Raw genomic sequence first — 19,725 nt, 5'->3', positions numbered from 1 at the left:
TACTGGGGTCATGCACCATAATTTTGATCATCTTTATATCCCTGGAGCATAGCACAGTGCCTTACACATAATTACATGGCCAATGCCAAGTGCATTTTGAGTTTGTGAATTTCTTAAATACTTCTTGAGGTAGTATAGCAATTTTAAAAAATGCTTTCTACTAAACCTTCTTTCACTGAACATAATGTAGGCTGGCTAGCAATTCATTCACATATTTTCCATATATAAGTACAAGTAAAAGTTATTTTGAGTTATCTTTATTCATTTCATTCTCAAAGCAAAGAATTTTAATGTATCAAAGAAGAAATACATCCTTAACCTTCAAAACTTTAATCTTTCTGTTTCTTGGTATGGTACAGTTAAATTTCTTTCTGTGTTATCAATTATGTATTTATTTTACACATTATATAGACTGCATTCTGTTAATACTTTGAAATATTAATAATCATATATTAGTTATTAATTGTGGTACTTTTATGAAAATAATGCCAAAGAGGTTGTAATGCAGTATTACTCTGGGTGCTTCACCTATGATTAAGATGAAGGAAATTCTTGAAAACTTTCTTCTGTGTGGTAGAAAATGAGAAGGAAGTCATGAACAGACCATAAGCTAAATGGTGAAATGACCATAGATAATATATAAAGACTCCTCAAAAGAGTAGCTGAAGTCAAGGCAACTTCCGGAAAGCATTTACATGTGTTTCGGTCTCTCTTTGCTTTTTTTATTTACCTCTCAGCACCCATAACCCACTTGCCCAATCTCAGCTTCCAAAGTTGAATACCTTCAACACACAACTCAGCCCTGACCTGATACTCAGCCAATTCCTGCCAAGTCGGGTTGTCTTGCTGCCCTCGACTTGATGCCTGCTTTTTCTGGGGCAGACACTTTGTCATCTAGTACCCTAAGAGCAATTGTCTCCTCCCGTCCCATTTCTACTGTGTAGGCCATTCTATGAGATGTTGTTTTCTGACTTGAGTGCCAGTTGTTCACCTGGCACTAGCATCCACTTGAGTCAGACGCTGGCTACTTGCCTAGCCTTTGCTTTCACCCTCACTTAAGAAGACTGGATCATTTTCCTATTGCTCTAGATGCTGCAGTTATCTGGAGTTTATCTGAATTTTGACTTGTTTTTGCAAAGAGAATATATCCGGCACAACTTTATTTTTTTTATTTTTTATTTTTTTTAAAGATTTTTATTTATTTGAGAGAGAGAGAATGAGAGAGAGCGAGCACATGAGAGGGGGAAGGGTCAGAGGGAGAAGCAGGCTCCCTGCCGAGCAGGGAGCCCGATGTGGGACTCGATCCAGGGACTCCAGGATCATGACCTGAGCCGAAGGCAGTCGCTTAACCAACTGAGCCACCCAGGTGCCCCAATCCGGCACAACTTTAAAACACAAAGTCTTTAGAAAGAGGAACAGTGTTTTGTTGTCCATTAAATTTTTATTTATGTGTAGTTGTAATTATTAAAAATCATAATTTAAAAGTATTATTTAATCTGAAATTATTAGCTAAATACAAATTAATCTCAGACCAAAGTTTTAGTTTATAAAATTTTTCCACTAGATGAAGGCTGATAGAATTTTCAAGACATTTGGATGTCCCAGATAGGTTTGGAGGAAACCATGGTAACAATGCCTAACATTTATTGAGTGCTTACCACAAAACAGGTTCTGTTCTGTATGTTTGTATTTATTATTTTTTTTAAAGATTTTATTTATTTATTTTGACAGAGAGAGAGAAACAGTGAGAGAGAGAGCACAAGCAGGGGGAGTGGGAGAGGGAGAAGCAGGCTCCCCATGGAGCAGGGAGCCTGATGCGGGGCTCGATCCCAGGACCTGGGATCATGACCTGAGCGGAACACAGACGCTTAACGACTGAGCCACCCAGGCGCCCCTGTATTTATTATTTATTTAATCCTCACAAGAACCCTAAGAAGTCAGTAAGGTTATTACAACTCCCATATTATACGTTAAAAACAAACACAGACAATCCAGATAAATCAAGCAAGTTTTCCAAGGCCGCACAGTAAGAGGGAGGGTAGACCACTGGGTTCTAATGCCTTTTTTCTTAATTATGATGCTTTGCTGCCTCACTCAGTCCCTCTTTCGGCCCTTAATGTAGCTCTAATATTAGTAATCAGTTACAACTCTGTCATTTGTAACAGAATTCAAATTGTTTTCAGCTTATTTACATTTTTCTCTTTAATATATTATTTTTTGCTTCCCAGTATAGCCAAGGCCATCCATCACATTGCTGCAGAATTAGGACTGAACGACAATGATCATTTTACTCCTGGATGTCCAAGTTCAATGCCTCCTTTTTCACACAGAATAAAGTTTAGAATCCTTGCAATGGCATTAAATAATTCTCCCGAGGCTGCCATGCTTCATAGGAACCACTTTCCAGGAGCTTTCTACTCATACCTATTAATTTTATGCCTAAAATCTCCATTTCCTATTTTGTGTTTTAGTAATAAATTCATTCTTCTGGCCTCCAAGCAGCCTACCAACAAATCTGTGGTTTCTTCCAGCAATTCTGTAGGACCCATGGTTGGCATTTCTTTCATTGAACCTATGGTTTTTTAATTCCGATATATTTATTTTTCCCTTTTATTCAGATTGCCTGAATTAATTATCCTATCCTGTTGGGATATATGTATTTTTATAATTTACTACAAAATCTTTCTGAAAGGCAATGAGATATAAATACATATAAACTAAAAATAAAATAAAATTCCTTCTTTCAAAGCCAAGCTTAGCAGCAATTTCCTCATGAAGCCTTTTTAACTCCCCATCTGTCTGAAATATTTGCCTTATCCTTTGTACTTCTGTGGCTCTCTGTTGATATCTTCTTAATGCCACCGCAATGCAGTCTTGTATTTCAGCTATGCATGTACATATCCAGCTCTTCTGACTCAATTGTAAGCATTTTAAGATTCATCCTTAACTCCCCTTCATATCTCGCATAGTATCTTTTACATAATGTGGTTTCTGATGAGATATCCACAGTCATTTGAATCATTGCTTCACAATATGTAATGCATCATTTTCTCAGGCTGCTTTCAAGATTTTTTCTTTGTCTTTAGTTTTCAGTAGTTTGATTTTGATGAGCCTGGGCATGGATTTCTTTGGGCTCATTCTGTTTTAGTTTCTCTGAGCTTCACAAATCTTTAGGTTTATGACTTTGCCAAGTTAGAAAGTTTTCAGCCATTATTTCTTCAGATATTAATTTAAGCCCCACACTTTCTCCTTTCCTTCTGAAATTCTGATGACCTGTTTTAGATACTTTATGTATTATCTTCTAAATCTCTGAGTCTGATTTTTTTTTTCTTTCCTCCTGTTTCTTTCCTCTTTCGTTTTTGTTACCTTTTTCTGTTGTTCATACCAGATAAAGTTTATTCATCTATATTCAAGTTCCCTGACTTTTTCCTCTTTTATCTCCATTCTGTTCTTGAGCCCATCCAAGTAAGTTTTGTTTTACTTCAACCATTGTATTTTTCAGTTGTAAAATTTCTAACTGGTTCCTTTTTTTAATATCATCTATTTCTCAGCCGATAGTTTCTATCTTTCCCTTCAGTTCAGGAGTATCTATCATTACTTCGTGGAGCACGGTTTAGTAGCTGCTCTAAGGTCCTGGGTGGTAACTCTAACACTTGGATCATCTCAGGCTTTGCATCATTGGCTGTCTTTCCCCATGTGAGTTTTTGAGATTTTCCTGGATCATCATATGTTGAGAAATTTTGAGGTGTATGCTGAACTCCGGGTTTTATTTAATTCTTATGGGGAATGTTGATTTGTCATTGTTGTTGCTATTTTAGCAGGTCATGAATCCAGTTAGGTTCAGGTCACAAATCCTGAGCTGCTTCCTGTGAGTTGTGTTTCTAATGTCAGTTCAACTTTAAAAGTCTTTGCAGTGTTATTCAGATTCATTTTACATGTACAAGATCCATAAGCTGGTGTGGAACCTCGATGGTGATCTATCCCCTATTTTGGTTCTTTAAGTTGTCAGTATGCTTCTTAAGGACAAATCTATTCATACACAGCTCAGGGGTAAACTCAGGAGATTGTATGCAACTTTAAGGAATAGCTTTTTTTTTGTGCTTGCCCTCTCCTCCAAGATCTCTGGCTAGGAAATGTGAGAGGGAAGAAAAAAAAAGAAAACTCATCATTGGTTCAGTGGCACTTTATGCTCTGATTTCCTTCTCCATTCTACCTGCTATCTTTTGCTTTCAGCATCCTCAGATAGCTGCTCTCTTCTATGTAGGATTTGTAGTTGCCATTAGTGAGAGAGACAGGGTGGAGTTTGTTTGCTCCTTGACTAGAACTGAAACTGTCACCACTCTTCTTAGATGTTATTGTGTATGGCTATTTTAAGATCTGTCTGAATTGTCCCCATCAGATTGGCATATTATTAGTCAGAAGTGCTTATCTGCCAACTTGGAGACTTCACCGCAAAATCCCAATTTCTTCCAAAAAAAAAGAAGAAGAAGAAGAAGAAGAACTAAGTAAGTCTAAGAAATGCACTAAACCTTGAATCTTAAATCTTATTCATTGAGAACATGTCATAAATTACTTTTCCATTCTTGTGCATTTAAGTAGCTAAGACAGCATGTAACTTGTTTGATAGAAAATAATGGATCAAAAAGGCATAGTTTTTCTACTCACCTGTAAGGATAAAGTTTTAGGTGTTTCTCTAGGCTAGTAATGAGGTGCATGACTACATGAGATATGTTTTTTAGATTACTTTGTAGGAGAACATATATTAAGACTGTTGCAAATAAGCCATGTGGCTGTATGGGAGACTTAGAGACTATGGAGGGTGGTTAGTTAAATGTCTAACTAAGGTCACCAAGCAGAGTTACAAGACTGGGTCTGTTCCTAACTTGTTTTTCTACTCCCAAACTGGTCATCAGTTGATTAAGCTTGTTTGCCTAAGGTTAAAAAGTTCAGAGAGGAGGAAATACAATGTCTCTGAAGCTTTCTGCAATGGATGGTGTTGAGTAAAGGAGCCTAAGTGTAAAGGCAGCCAGCCAATGAGACTCCTTGGCACTTTGACTTTCTCTAGCAGCTGTAACCACAGCAAACAGTGTAGGACCCTTGTGTTGAGAAGCAAAATAAACCTTTTTAAGAAAAGATTATTTTAATGGCCCTCTCAACCCACTCGTAAAGTTGAATACCATGACCATATTTTCTACTTGGGAATACCATTTAAATGAGCATTTCATATAATATTATATTAGAAGAAATAATGGCACTGAATATAATGCTTTTCTCCATAGTTTATGTACTTAGACCTCTCTTGATTGCTAGAGATACAACAAATATGGGTGTAGGCAAATTGTGCATGGAGTGTTTAGTAGCAAGAAGCTACTAAAGCCTAACAATAAACAGTACACGAGAATATCTATGAAGAGAGTGGTGCAAATTTAGGAAGTAGGAAAATAGCTAAAATTTGCTTATCTCTATGATAGGTGGATCCCCATATACCTACTACCTAACTTAACTGATCACACACTTGGGAACTAAAAACAGATTAGAAGTTAAATAGCCTTACCATTCTTTTATTAGAGACTCGCAACCATTTTATTAAAACTTCTATATATTAGCTTTATATCTGAAACCCATTTAAAGTTTAGTATTTTAAAAGTTATTTTGAACAAGCTAACATCTACAACTGAAATAGTAAACTTTTCTAGCACTTTAGCAGAAATTTAATGTAGTCTAGGGTTAAGAATATTTTTCACTTCTTAAAAGCAATGTTTTATGGGATTTCCATAAGGAGGGAAGGAAAAAAAATTGCTTAGGAAGATTACCATGAGAAATAAGTATATCCCAATGGATGGAAAACAAGAATAAAGGCCAGAGACCAGGGTTTCATATTTGTTATATCAGTGACCTCTGGACTTCAGAGAATTACTTAATCTTCTTGAAACTATTTCCTTATTCCTAAAACTAGCTACCTAGAAATCGGAAGGTAGTATTGAAGGGTTGTTGAAAATTACTATACATCACATTTTCCAACACTAAGAAAGTATTAATTGTTTGTTGGTGTATGTTAAGTATTGTTATATTTAATAATGCACTTGAATTTTCTTCTTTTTTATTGTTCAAACTAGCTTCCCTGTGATCTTGAGTCATATAGGAAAAAAAGTTAAACCAATGTAATTTTATGGTGGGACAAAATTTGAAATCTTTTTGAGATTTGGCCATAGTGTTATAGAAAATGTAGCCGTGACTTTTTGTTTTCCCATAATCAGTTTTTTAAATTTAATTTAATTTTATTATGTTATGTTAGTCACCATCCAGTACATCATTAGTTTTTGATGTAGTGTTCCATGATTCATTGTTTGCGTATAACACCCAGTGCTCCATTCAGTATATGCCCTCTTTAATACCCATCACCAGGCTAACCTATCCCCCCACCTCCCTCCCCTCTAGAACCCTCAGTTTGTTTCTCAGAGTCCATAGTCTCTCATGGTTCGTCTCCCATAATCATTTACAGATAACTCATATTGGAACAGGATATCATTTCACCATAACATTTAACATCTTTAATTATTATCTAAAAGGAAAATTATATTAAAACTCATCTAAATAGAATAGCGCTGTGAAAGTTATCTGCAAGTTTACCTAACTCTTGAATCTCCCAAGACTCTTGCATTAAATTGATTACTTTAAATAGTACTAAATAATATTTAATGCACCAGTTTGATTTTTTAGAAATTATTCTTGTTTTGAAAATTTAATAAAGTATTGTTTTCTCATTTGAAGTTATGCAGCTATTGTAACTTGGCACTTGCATGTTGACTTTGTAAACACACTATTTTTAAGGAATCTTAAGCTGCTCTAATGGCTTACTTTAGAAAGGGATGGGCAAAGCAGACAAGGGAACATGTATAGTTTTAGTGATGGAAGAAAGAGTAACCCGTAAATTATCAGTAGGAAAATGCTCAACAGGTATATGTAGATAATGAATATTTTCTTGATGTGCCTGGAAATTGCATTTTGCCTAATATTTAAATACAGAATAGGGATAAATGTTAAGGAAGGAAATACCACCATTTGTTATTTAATGAGTCGAAATGTGGATATCCTGAAGAATAGAAAATTAACTAACAGTATTCAGACATCTTAAAATATATTTGAGTAAGCAGACTGCTGTTTTAGTAGGTATATTTTTTAAGGTGTGAGTGATAGTGAGACTCCAAATGCAGTTAAATAAAGCATAAACTAAACGCTTCTTTTACTTAAGACTTCACTGGTAAATTCTTTTGCATAAATTTGCATTTCCAAGCCTTTATTTTTTTTTCAAAGACTGGCATGTTAATGTTTAGTTGGGCATTATTTTGTGTGTTCCCCTGTTACTTACGCATTAATTAGTTTTGTTTACCTGTGCATAATTTTTCCTAATTTCACAACAGTTGTTGTTTTTGTAATTGACAATGCAATTTACTGCATGTGTGCATTCTGGCCCCCAAACAAGAATGTTAAGCTGTAAAGCACCAATCTCTTCATTTCAGATTGTTAAAAAAAAAAGGATTGGTTGTGACTAATTTCCAATTAATTTGCAGTGGTTATGGGGAACAAAACAATTGCACCTACTAATTAAATTTTAAAATATTCCAAAGTGTCATCTTTAGGTGTCTGTGGAATATATAATTTCCATTTTGGTTCATTGCTGGATCTGTAACACCCATGAGCTTGACAGCTCTATTAATTTAAAGGCTCAGTAATACCTATTAGTACAAAACATGAAAAAAATACCATTAATCATTTATTTTAATTTTGCAGCTCTGTCATTTTCTCAGTATGTTTTAAAATTATGATGACACCATAATGTGCACAAATCGACTTGGATGAAGGGGAAATGGATCACACTACTTAGGAGAGATACTGAAGTACATTATTAGAGCTTAATTAATGCCAAACTGATTAGATTTGATTGCATTTTGCACTAAAATATTTTAAAGAATTTTTTCTTACCATATTATATTTTAAGTTATCCCAAACATTATGTTTACAATTGGACTTACCTTTTTTGTACTTCTTTTCTTGAATATATTCTACCTAAATACTATGAAATAAACCTAAATTGTTCTTTCATTTTTCATGTTGAAATCTGAATTAATCTAGTTATTAATTTAAATTTAGAAAAGTTTATTTCATTTCAGTTGATAGTGTCTCTCATATTCATATGCTTTGATGATAACTTCTAACCCAAATTGAACACAATGTCCAAAAACATAAAAGATCAAAAATTGGAATGAAAAATATACTAAGTATGTAATCCCTTATGCATTTCTATTGATGTGATCCAGGATTGTTAAACATGCTAAAAATGATCAAATTGTATGTACTTAGACTTTTGTCATTAGATTTTTAAGAGAACCAATAGTTATTTTATTTATATCTACATCTAGTTCAAAATTGAAAATACTCCTTTAGAATGGGTAGTTACTAGTGTCTCCTAGTTGATGGGCATCATGAAACTAATACATAGATTTGATTTCTTTCCTTCCAGATCACTTAGGCATCTCCCTTCTGGTCGATACAAACTATAGAATCACAAGGCCTAACTTTTCTCCAACTTTGCCTTGGGATCGTATCTTATCTGGCTGTTCATTTCCTTTGACTTTATATATTAAAATTAGAAAATATGGCTAACATAGCCTAAGTTTTTCCTCAAAAGGTAACATAGTGTAGTGTTGAAAGTTTTAAGAGTAAGACTTCTTATCCACTAACAGAGAACAGGGTCCAGTGTTTCATAGAGATATTCCCTGGATGGCTTAACAATTTCAAACAGAAATTTGAATTTAAAAAATTCATAATAAAAATACACTGAGTAGAATATAATAACATTTGTTTTTGTTTTCTTGAATATTCAGAACATAACTGCACATGTTTTATTTGAGAAGACTGAGAAAATTTTAAAATTTTTAACATATTACATTGTCTTATACACATGACAATTCCATGGGGTGAATTAAATAGATATTATTAAAGATGATTTTCAAATCAGTAAATAAAACTAAGAATGGAATGCAATTATTTCATCTCAGCCAAATCAAGAATATCAGCAACTCATTTTTTCATTCAACAAATGTTTATTGAGTTCCTTCTCTAAGAAGGTACAGATACTTTGTCCTAGTATTACAATGGAGAGAAAACAAAATAAAACAAACAAGAGTATGGTTTCTGAGCTCAGTGTAGATACACATTACTCAGAGAATCACACAAAATTTCCGTAACGATGCAAGGTCTGTGAGTGAAATGTTTTTGGTACTATGAGCTGTGATACTATGATATTATGAGAGGGTATAAAAGAGGGATTTGACCTCATCAAAGTAGGTGTAAGAAGACTTTCAAAGAAACTCAAAATAGGCCTGAGGGGAGCATAGAACTAAGCGTAGGATGGGGAGCATAGAACTAAGGATAAAAAGAGGGAAGAGTGTCGTATGCAGAGGGAGCTGTAGGAGGTAGGAGGGAGCATGTGTACAAGGATCTGAAAGATGACATGATGAGTGTGGAACAGAAGGAAAGGAGGTGTGAGGCAAGGCAGGAGATTCAGTGGGAGTCAGAGCTGCAGGACCTTGACGCCCACAGGAAGGATGGTTAGCTTCAGCTTAAGAGTCAAGTGGAACTATAAATAGAGTTTAAGCAGGAGAGTGATGTGATCAGATATGCATGGTGATAAGATCATTCTGGGTGGGAAATGGATTGGAAGGGAAGGCAATAACCAGTGAGGAGACTTCTGCAATTGTTCAGGCCTTAGAGTGGTGGAAGTAGAAAGACAAAAGTTAGGAGATACAGAAAATATTTGAGGGATAAAATTGATCAGAATTAGTAATAGACTGGTTATTTATGGATGTTAAGGAGAAGATACCACAGATGATCCGGATTTCTGGCTTGAACAACTGAATAAATGATGGGACAATTCATTAAAATAGGAGAATCTGGAAAATAATCAGGTTATTTCCTCTCTACTCCAATTTAACTCAACTAGATTATGCTCCCTAATCAATGTCCTAGGCACATTGTTAGGAATGTCAGTTATTGTTACACCATGGGATGGCAGTTTTTTATGGATGTTGAAATGTTTGTTGGATTACCATGAAATAGTTTAACATTGGTGAGAAACTCTTTAACATCAATGCCATGATGCTCTAAATAGCCAAGCGTATAGCTGAGTCTAGGAATTGGGTCATTAAAGAGATATGTTCTCACATATTAGTCTCCCTTGGTTTAAAAAAAAAAAAAATACATTCTGTGGGTTAGTAAATGTCACACATGGATTTTTTTTCTGGTATTTTCTTTGGGTGGAAGTAGAGCCTGGAATGTCACTGGAATCCTACCAGGTGCTTCTGGCTGCCTCAGAGAGAAGGCAGATGGCCATATATGCCATTTCATAATGTCACCCAAGGAATCACAAATGCATTGTTGTTTCAGATAGAAGAGGGGTGAAGAAAATGTTTTTTTTCCACTGGACTATGCATAATTACACTAAAAATAACAGGTAATATTTATTAAGCACATATATGAAATGCAGAACCTCATTTGTACTTGCAGTGGTCCTATAAAGTAGGTGTACTGTTAGCTTCCTTTAATAAATAGATACTGAGGCTCAAAAATGTGAGATCCTAGGGCACCTGGGTGACTCAGATGGCTAAGCATTCCACTCTTGATTTCGGCTCAGGTCATGATATCAGGGTTGTGAGATTGAGCCCCGCATCAGGCTCTGCGCTGGGCATGGGTCCTGCTTAAGATTCTCTCTCCCTCTGCCTCTGCCCCTCCTCTCTTTCCTCTCTCTCTCTCTTTCTTCCTCTTTAAAAAAAAAAAGTGAGATCCTTTTGCCAGTGGCTAAGCTGGCACTCAAACTCTTGCCTCCTGTTCCAAGTCCATGATTTTAACCCCTAAGCTGTGTGAAAAGACCACATAGGAAAGGGCCTACAAAATACTATTCATTAGGAAAAGTATAGTCATAAGTTGTGAATATTATGAATATTCTCTGGCTGTAGTTGAGGAGGGGAATTTTTATGTGTTGTTTTGTTCTGTTTTAATTTTTGTTTATTTGTTGTTTGTTGTTTTATTTTTTCCATATGACCAAAGATTTGGAGAGGCCCTGGGAAAAGAAAAACAGTTACTAGGTTAAGATTGTGGGTATAATTTCTCTATAGAGACATGGACATTATAAAAAGCTTTTATAAATGTTGTTGACCTTCCCTGGCAACCAACTTATAACCATAAAATATTTTGGGAAGGAGAGCCAAATTTATATCTTAAAAGAGATCTCAAATCCAGGTGTAAGTATTTCTTTCCTAATGTAGCCAAAGAACCTGTCACTTGCAAGAAAAAGTTTCTCTTTTCTCATTACCATACATATTTAAAATTGCTGTGAATTTCATCAGTGAGTCAACCTCTTAAACCCATTTTTTAAAGATTTTATTGTAAATCTTCACAATAATTTATCTGAATTTGTTGTTAGATCAAAGACTTTAACATTAAACTTGGATATTACTCTCATTCCAGAAAATAATGACTGGAATCATAAAGAAGCTGGCACAGGGATTTTAGAAAATTTTTATGTTTCCATTGCTTTGCTTTTTGGCAGTTATGGACCTGAAAAATTTAGCATGCTCTTTATTCCTGCTGTCATATGGCTCAGCTACGTGCATGAATTCAAAATGGTTTCCATTATTGGAAGGAGACCATCTTATTCCAGAACCAAGCTAGGTAACTTTGAATGTTCCAGATAATTCCAAAATTAAGCTCTCCCCACAGATATTTTATGGCATTTATTTTGCTCTGAAAACTCCATTCATTTCTAAGGTAGCTGAATAAATCCAGCGATAATAAACTTTTAAAGAAAAGAAGCAAGAAAAGGACATTTTGTTGGCTAGATACAGGAAGAAAATTTTGAAAGGAAAATACTACCTGCTGAGGTACTTTCTAAGAATCACAATATTATTAAGCCCACCCTGGTACAAAGCAATAAAGAGATTGTACATTTGAGGGCGCCTGGGTGTCTCAGTCGTTAAGCGTCTGCCTTCGGCTCAGGTCATGATCCCAGGGTCCTGGGATCGAGTCCCACATCGGGCTCCCTTCTCGGCAGGAAGCCTGCTTCTCCCTCTCCCCCTCCCCCTGCTTGTGTTCCTGCTCTCGCTCTCTCTGTCTGTCAAATAAATAAATAAAATCTTTAAAAAAAAAAAAGAGATTGTACATTTGAGCCAAGCCAAACATGATCAGTTGATACATAATCAAAATTGGGAAAGGTCACATATATTCTAATCCAGAACTTTGCAGAAGGATTTCTGAATGGTGACACTCAGCATATCAAAGATAGGCCATATGAAATTATTTCCACTTTTATCCATCTTCCAGCTATGGACCCATTAAATCATAACTTTAAATTAAAATTTCTTTCTTCTACTTTATGCCTCATAATTCTAGATGTAATTATATTTGACTGTAATTACATCAGGGGTTAGCAAGTTATGGCCTTTGGGCAAAATCTGGACAGCTGCCTGTTTTTATATAGCAAAAGAGTTAAGATTTTTTTTTTACATTTTAAATGGTTGAAAAAGCAAAAGAAGGATAATATTTCATAATGTTAAAATTATATAAAATTCATATTTTAGCTTTCAAACATAAAGTTTTACTGGAACACAGTCACACCTGTTTATTTACATGTAGCTGATGGACACTCCTGTGCTACAATAGCAGAGATGAGTAGTTACAGAGACCCCGTGGCCCACAAAACCTAAAATATTTACCATCTAGCAGAAGATGCTTTACAGGAAATGCTTGTCAATCCCTAAATTACATGAGCACCACTCAAACATCCTACAGTATATAACTCTCAAATATAATTACTTCTAGATTTAGAATTAGTATAAAATTTCAGTAGCTTATATCACTTATATGCAAACCCCTGTGAGAATCTGAGCCATGACTAGCCAAAGAACATGCAATTTGAAGTCTCGCCCTCCTTCATGGAAGAGGAATAGTCCACACAACAGATTGACTGGGAATGTTTGTATCATGGTGCTTCTTTCTAGTTTTTCTCCTACCTCTCTGGCTACTTGTACTCATATTCTTTCATAGAATATCATTCTCCTGCTTCACCCTTAAATGTCAGCTTTCCTCAGGTACGCAGTCTAATATCTGATATTTGTATTTGCCAAACTGTCCTTCAGTAATCTATTCTCAATGGATGACATTATTATAGGTTCATCCCGCCGAAATCTGAGTCAAGACCTGTTCACCCTTCTGAACTCCAGACCTACATATCTAAAGATACTGAACACCACTTTCAGAATGCAACACGCAACACAGAGTTCACAAACTTCTCGGTTTCCACCCCTGCCAAAAATGTATCTCCTTCTATTAAAAAGCATCACCAGACACATAGCAAACAAAGCTAATAGCACAGGAGTCATACTAGAATCTTTCTGTTTTCCAGTACTCCACACATTCAATCATGTCCTATATGTGCCTCCTTGATATCTCTCAAATCTACCCCCTACTCCATTCGCATTACCACTGCCACAATTAAAATCCATTTTAATTTTTCCCTAGATTATTATATTAACCCCCCATCTAATCTCCCTGACTCTTATATGGCACCCAGCCCCTAACCTATGCTTCCAGAGTGATATTGCTAAGACTCAGGTTTAATTATATCCTGTCTTTCCACCATGATCTCAATGGTATTGTTTTGTGCTCCCTCTGCACCCTGAGAATATTTCTGTAACACAGTGCGTATCACATTCTACCACTGCATATGCTATCATCATTAGAATACAAGCACCTTAATTATGTTTAAAAAATGTCTATTCAACTTGGAAGCCCAAGCACTAAACTGAAGTAAGCTGGTATCTAGTAGATTAACAACAGAGTTAATTTAAGTTGTATAAATTAGGTTATTTCTTAGCCCTAGGTTTTGGGAGTGAGTATAAGAAGGTGCTGGCCAGTCCGTCAGTAGGTCAACAGACTCATTGACCTTAAGCCTTAGGAAGAGAAGTAAAATGACAAGTGTAAATAGATATGGCTTTTCAAATTTAAAGGTGCATAACAATCACCTGGGGGATCTTGCTCCAAAGTAGAAACTGATTCAGAAAGTCTGGGTTGGGATTGGGGAGTCTGCATTTCTAACAGTGAGGTCACGTCTCCTGGTTTGTAGACCACATTTGGAGAACCGTAGCACTAGAGTGCAAGGGAATCATCCGCAGAGGGATTTCTGTTGTTGTTGTTGTTGTTGTTGTTGTTAATTTTTTAAATGTTTATGCCAAAATAATATATGCACACTGAAAAAAAGCAGAATGTATAGAATTGCAAGAAAAATAGCAAGCTTCTGTCCCATCATTCATTTCTTTGTCACTAGGTCTGTTCTTTGAATTATTTGGCTTTTTCTTGTCATTTACTCTACCTCTATAAGAAATATGCTTTCTTTTTTTTTTTTTTTTCACCTGTTACTTTTAGGTGTATTCTATTTACTTCATGCATAGAAAAGTGGTTTTTAACACTTATATTACTCCATTTAGCTCCCTTACTAATAGTGAATATGTACTGAGTGATTTTTATGTGCCAGGTAACATTCCAAGCATTTTGTGTGCCTTGATTCATTTTAGTCCTAACAAGAAACCAATGAAACAGACACTATTTTAAAGTCTCTATATTATTAATGAGGGAAATGAGTCATAGTCACTTGGCTAAAGTCTCCAGATAGGAAGTGGTGGACCCAGGCAGTGTGATTTTCAACCATTATGCTCTTCTGCTTCTGAAAAAAAGTAATGATTTTATTTAAATCAAAACAAAATATATAATCATTGAGATTATGAAAATGTTGTCAACTACAGAACCAAATGCTGACACACAATTACATTTTCTTTTCTATAAGGATTTTGGAATCTCTTTTTTCAAAGTCATCATTGTAGTAATTCTCATTTTTAAAATTAGATACCAAGACTATACTTTCAGGGATCATTTCTATAGTTTGTTAAAATTAGATACCAATTTACCTATTGTCCCCACTCTTGTTCTTTATTTTTTATTTATTTGTTTATTTTTAGAGAATGGAGGAGGGATGTAGAGGCAGAGAGGGAGAAAAAGAATCTTAAGCAGGCTCCACGCCCAGCACGGAGCCCAACATAGGGCTTGATCTCACAACCCTGAGATCATGACCTGAACTGAAATCAGGAGTCGGGACTCTTAACCGACTGAGCCACCCAGGCAACCCCCAACTCTTGTTCTTTGTATAGAAAAGTCCTTCTCTGGAGATGTCTTTCTAGGTTTCTTGCAAATCTGTCATCCTGGTTCTCAGTTGGACTCCCTGTTTGTTGTTGTTGTTATTGTTGTTTTTTAATAGACTTGATTTTTTAGAACACTTTTAAATTCACAGTAAAATTAAGAAGTTACACAGATTTCCCATATACCCCCTGCCTACACATGTGCGTAACCTCCTTCACCAAAGTAGTACATTTGTTATAATCACTGAACCTACACTAACACATAGTTGCCCAAAGTCCATAGTTTACATTAGGGTTTCCTCTTAGTGTTGTACAGTTTGTGGGTTTGGACACATGTATAATAACATGTGTCTATCAATATAATATCATAGAGAACATTTTCACTGCCCTAAAAATTCTTTGTGGTCCATCTTTTCATCCCTCTTCAGCTATAACCCTTGGCAACCATAAATTTTTACTTCTCCATAGTTTTGCCTTTTCTAGAATGCAGTAAGTTGGAATCATTCTGTACGTAGCATTTCCAGATTGGCTTCTTTCACCTTATAGTATGTAATTAAGGTTCCTCCATGTCTTTTCATGGCTTGATAGCTCATTTCTTTTTTAGCATTGAATAATATTCCATTGTCTGGAACTACCATAGTTGATGTATCTATGCACCTACTGAAGGACATGTTGATTGCTTCCACGTTTTGGCAATTATGAAAAAAGCTACCATAAACATCCATGTGCAGGTTTCTGTACAAACATGTTTTCAAATCATTTGATTAATATCAAGGAGTGTGATCTCTGGATCCAATGATAAGAGTATGTTTAGTTTTATAAGAAACTACCAAACTGTCTTCCAAAGTGGCTATACCATTTTGTCTTCCCACCAGTAATATATGAGAGTTCCTGTTGTTCCACATCCTTCCAGCATTTAGTGTTGGCAGTGTGATCCTCTGTTTTTTGAATCTCTTTCGTAGCTCAGCCATTTGTTTTGCTGGAGAACACCCTCAAATATGTTTTAAAGGGCATATAGAAGGTAAATGCTCTCAATCGTTTTGTGACTGAAAACGTCTTCATTGTACCCTTGCCTTTAATCAATACATTAACTAAGTATAGAATTCTGTGATAAAATTAACTTTTCCTCTGGGGTTTGGAGGTGTATCTCCATTTTCTTCTAGCACTAATGTTTTTGAGAAACCTGATGCCATGTGACTTTTATTTTTTGGTAAGTCACCAGTTTTTCCTCTCAGAGGGCATTTAGAATCTTCTTTTTTATCCCTATGCTTTGAAATTTCACAATAATATATGATTTGAACTGGACAGGACAGGAATCAAAGTTTCATTAGCAGAAAAAAAGGGAAGGCTCTCCAGGACAGTAGCACAAGGCACAGAGGTGGGAGTTCAGGAGGAGTGCTGGGGAGGTTGGAGAGTCAGTTCTCAAACCCAGTTCTTGCACTCACCAACATGAGCTGTGTAACACAAGTTACAGAACCCACACTTTTGTCATATATTGAAAACTAAGGATGTTGACGCAGACCTCCAAGGGTTGCAGGAAGATAAAATTAAATAATGTAAGAATTATAAAAAAAATTATGCTTTTACTAGCAGGTCTGAGAACTCCTTGAAAAGAGAACAGATCCACCTCTGTTTTAATCATATTAGAATGCCTTTCTGCTCTTCGTTTTTTATTTACTGAGGTATAATTGACATACAACATTATATTAGTTTCAGGTGTACAACATAATGATTGGACATTTGTATATACTGCAAAATGGTCACCATGGTATCTAGTTAGCAATCTGTCTCCTTACAAAGTTGATACAGTATTATGGACTATATTCCCAGTGCTGCACATTACATCCCTATGAGTTATTTATTTTATAACCGGAGGTCTTGTACTTCTTAATCCCCTTCACACATTTTGTTACCCACTCAAGCCCTCTCCAGTCTGGCAACCAAAAATTTATTCTCTGTATATACGAGTCCTGGGTTGTTTTGTTTTGTACATTTTGGTTTTTTTATATTACACATATAGGTGAAATCATATGGTATTTGTCCTTCTCTAACTTATTTCACTTAGTATAATACTCTCAAGGTACACCCGTGTTGTCATAAATGCAAGATTTCATTCTTTTTATGCTCAGTAGTCTCCCATTGTATATATATAGCACATATTCTTTGTCCATCTATTCATCTTTGGACACTTAGGTTGTTCCCATATCTTACCTATTGTAAATGATACTGCAGTGAACATGGGGCTGCTTATATCTTTTCAATTAGTGTTTTCATTTTCTTCAGATAGATACCCAGTAATGGAATTGCTGGATCATAGGGCAGTTCTATTTTTAATTTTTTGAGAAACTTCCATCCTGTTTTTCAGAGTGGCTGCCCCAATTTATAATCCCACCAACAGTGCATGAGGGTTCCCTTTCTCCACATCCTCACCAGCCTTTGTTATTTTTTGTCCTTTGATGATAGCCATTCTGACAGGTGTAAGGTGATAACTCCTTGTGGTTTTGATTTCCATTTCCCTGATAATTAGTGATATTGAGCATCGTTTCATCAGCCTTTTGACTATCTGTATGTCTTCTTTGGAAAAATGCCTATTCAGATCCTCTGCTCATTTTTTAATCAGGTTGTTTTTTGTTACTGAGTTTCATAAGTTCTTTGTGTATTTTTGATATTAGCCCCTTATCAGATGTATGACTTGCAAATATCTTCTCCCATTCAGTAGGTTGCCTTTTTGTTTTGTTGATAGTTTCCTTTGCTGGGCAGAAGCTTTTTAGTTTGATGTCATCCATTTGTTTTTGTTTGTTTCGTTGTGCTTTTGTTTCCCTTGCCTTTGGAGTCAGATCCAAAAATTATTGCTAAAACGAATGTTAAGGAGCTTACTACTTAAGTTTTTTTCTAGGCATTTTATGGTTTCAGATTTTACGTTCAAGTCTTTAATCGATTTTGAGTTTATTTTTGTATGTGGTGTAAGATAGTGGCCCAGTTTTATTCTTTTGCATGTGGCTGTCCAGTTTTCCCAACAGCATGTATTGAACAGACTATCCTTTCCCCATTGTGTATTCTTGCCTCCTTTGTTGTAAATTTGTTGACCAAAAATGTGTGAGTTTATTTCTCAGCTCTCTATTCCATTGACTCTTTGTGTCAGTTTTTCTACCAATACTGCAATGTTTGAAATACTTTAGCCTTGTAATTTACTTTGAAATCAAGGAGCATAGTTTCTCTGGCTTTGTTCTTATTTCTCAGGATTTTTTTTTTTTTTTTTTTTTGACTATTTGTGGTCTTCTGTGGTTCCATACACATTTTAGATTTGTTCTAGTTCTGTGAGAAATGCCAGGGAATATCGATAGGGATTGCATTGAATCTGTAGATTGCTTTAGGTAATATGGACATTTTAACAATATTAATTCTTCCAATCCATAAGCATGCAGTATCTCTTCATTTATTGTGTTTTCTTTAATTTCTTTCCTTAGTGTCTTACAGTTTTTAGTGTTCAGGTCTTTTACCCAATTGATTAAATTTATTCCTACATGTTTTATGCTTTTTGGTCCAATTATAAATGGGATTATTTTCATGATTTCTTTTTTTTGATAGTTCATTAATAGTGTAGAATCTGCAAAATTTTGATCATTAATTTTGTATCCTTCAACTTTACTGAATTCATTATTTAGTACTAACAGTTTTTTGTTGTTGTTGGAATCTTTAGGGGTTTCTATGTTTCTATGTATCAAGTTATCTGCAAATAGTGACAGTTTTACTTCTTTCTTAACAATTTGGATGCCTTTTATTTCTCTTTCTTGCCTAATTACTCTGTCTAGGACTTCTAATACTTTGTTGAATAAAAGTGGGAGTAGTAGGCATCCTTGTCTTGTTCTTGATCTTAGAGGAAATATTTCAGCTTCTTACCACTGAGTATGATGTTAGCTGTGGGCTTGTCATATGTGTCCTCTATTATGTTGAGATATGTTCCATCTATACTCAGTTAAGAGCTTTTACTTTAAATGGATCTTGAATTTTGTCAATTCATTTGCAGATGTTGAACCATTCTTACATCTCTGGATGCCACTTGATCTTGGTGTATAATCTTCTCAATGTAGTATTGAATTTAGTTTGCTAATATTTCGTTAAGGATCTTTTACCTCTGTGTTCTTCAGGGATATCTGCCTGTAATTTGTGTGTGTTTGGTGTCTTTGTCTGGTTTTGGTATCATGGTAATGGTAGCCTCATAATATGAAATTGGAAGCATACCCTTCTATTGAGTTTTTGGAAGAGTTTAAGAAACATAGGTATTAAGTCTTTTAATATTTGGTAGAATTCACCAGTGAAGTTGCTTGGTCCTGGACTGTTGTTGCTTTTGAAGTTCTTAATTACTGATTCAGTCTCCTTACTAGTAATCAGTCTATTCAAGATTTTCTATTTCTTCATGAATCATTTTGGAAGATTGTAAATTTCTAGAAATTTATCTATTTCTTCTAGGCTGTCCAGT

General features: G+C 35.3%; 1 protein-coding gene and 1 pseudogene across 10 annotated transcripts in view; both read left to right on the top strand.

Annotated features, from left to right (window-relative positions):
* Positions 1-19,725, top strand: part of DGKB (diacylglycerol kinase beta) — a 731,665-nt gene that overhangs the window by 698,442 nt on the left and 13,498 nt on the right. The window lies entirely within an intron of this gene.
* On the top strand, positions 14,961-15,100 carry LOC118527606 (small nucleolar RNA U3; annotated as a pseudogene).

This window comes from Halichoerus grypus, chromosome 12 (genome assembly GCF_964656455.1).
Source record: "Halichoerus grypus chromosome 12, mHalGry1.hap1.1, whole genome shotgun sequence".
Classification (NCBI taxonomy): Eukaryota; Metazoa; Chordata; class Mammalia; order Carnivora; family Phocidae; genus Halichoerus; species Halichoerus grypus.
The sequence above is the reverse complement of the archived record's forward strand: the minus strand, read 5'-3'. Positions and strand labels throughout refer to the sequence as shown.